The following is a 1,731-nucleotide window of genomic DNA, read 5'->3' as shown; positions in this document are numbered from 1 at the left end:
TGGAGGAGGTGCTTCCGGTTATTGTCTTTCTCAAGTAAGCATGGAAGAATCAAAGTATTTTTTGATGAAGGGATAATATCATGACATAACGTAAAGCTAAAAAAAGTGGATTTAACATAATATTGCCCCCATAAAAAAATCTGATCATTATGTCCAGTTTATGATACAATTGCACTTAATGTAACTTGTGTCCTGACGTAGCCTATTTATTTATTGGAAAATGTTTTATTGCTGTTGTGTCTGTTCTTTGACTCCAGGAGTTCACAGTCATTCCATCTGTTGCAAAAATAAGTCCATAATTTTGAGGATTCTGATGCTGTTTCATTGGATTTTACTGAATTAAAATTTACATTTTATTTGCAAAAATAGTTTAAAGCCACATATTATTTTCCTGTCATGTGACCCATGGTGTGCGCTTTATGTCTGGTCCATCACATAAAATTTCAACTGACAAAGTTTTGGGTTAGAGCCTGACAATTTGTCAAAAAATAAATAAATAAAACTCCATTTGCAGGTGGGGGCAGTGTAGAAGATAAGACTTCCCTGGAGTCCATTTAAAGCAGTGATCATCTGAGTAGGGAGGAGAAAAGTGCTGTTTTTACTGGAAAAGGAACCAGTGGGCGAATGTGGCTTGTAGTCCGCTGCACTTTCAGTGGTCAAGAAAGTTTGTGAAGTGTTGCTAAAAAGAAAGCCTCCTAGCATTCCAACATCAATAAACTTGACAATGTTCAAAAAAGCCGCTACATTCTTTCCACTCAGAAAGGAGGAATTTAGAAAGTGGGGCAGACCATGTACTGCATAGGAGAAGTGTAGCAGCACTGATTAATGGACATCATAATTATATATTTGGTTGGGAAAAAAACTCAGGTAAATGTTGCCTATGTGAGCTGATTAAGGCTTGACAGTAAAGTCCTTGAAGTGCCAGCATGCATTCTCTGCTATTTAAGACTTGTGGCGTTTACAGCAAACTCCAAGAGAAGTTGCAGGAGGGTTTCTGTGTAAACAGTTAAAAAGCAATAAATCATAAGTCCTTTGAAGCCACAATTAATTGAATCACTATTCCATCAAAAGAAAATCATTAAGAGTTAAAAATCTGTACACCCTGGAGAAATGGCTTTAATCCAGGAACAGGCTGACATGATCTTCGAACCTTTCGTGCTGCTCTGCGTTTCTGCAGCGGAAATCACAGAGCAATCTGTGATTTCCGGGACCACTGGGTTTCAGATGTTTTTCACAATTAGACCATCAGCTGACCTCAGCCACAGCTTAAATCGCTTCATTGATCAGTTGTTTCTTTTCTAAACACTCATTCACCAGGTAGGCAGGCGAAAGATGCAACAACAAACTGTAATTAAAATACCCCAAATCTGCTCAATGAAATGAAGTCAACCCATTTCAACCAATGTTATTAATTAAATTTGACTATATTTTCTAATTTGGGTTAAAGTTACTTCTAGTAATTTAAGTATACTCAAACAGTCATATAGAGATAAATGACTGTTTGAGTATACTTAATAATAATTTTAAAACCCTAAAATTAAAAAAAAACTTTATGAAAAATTGATAATCAAATCCCTCATGATTACAGTGTAAAATGCATATTTAAATGATTTAAAATTAACCAGTACTAAGCATTGTATTCAAATAAAAAAAAACAAAAAACAATGTGACAGCTTAAAAATCCAAGTTAATGTCAGATATGGACGATCGCCAATGTAAAATGCAAATTTG

Source organism: Poecilia formosa, unplaced genomic scaffold (genome assembly GCF_000485575.1).
Source record: "Poecilia formosa unplaced genomic scaffold, Poecilia_formosa-5.1.2 Scaffold464, whole genome shotgun sequence".
In the NCBI taxonomy this organism is placed as follows: Eukaryota; Metazoa; Chordata; class Actinopteri; order Cyprinodontiformes; family Poeciliidae; genus Poecilia; species Poecilia formosa.
The sequence above is the reverse complement of the archived record's forward strand: the minus strand, read 5'-3'. Positions refer to the sequence as shown.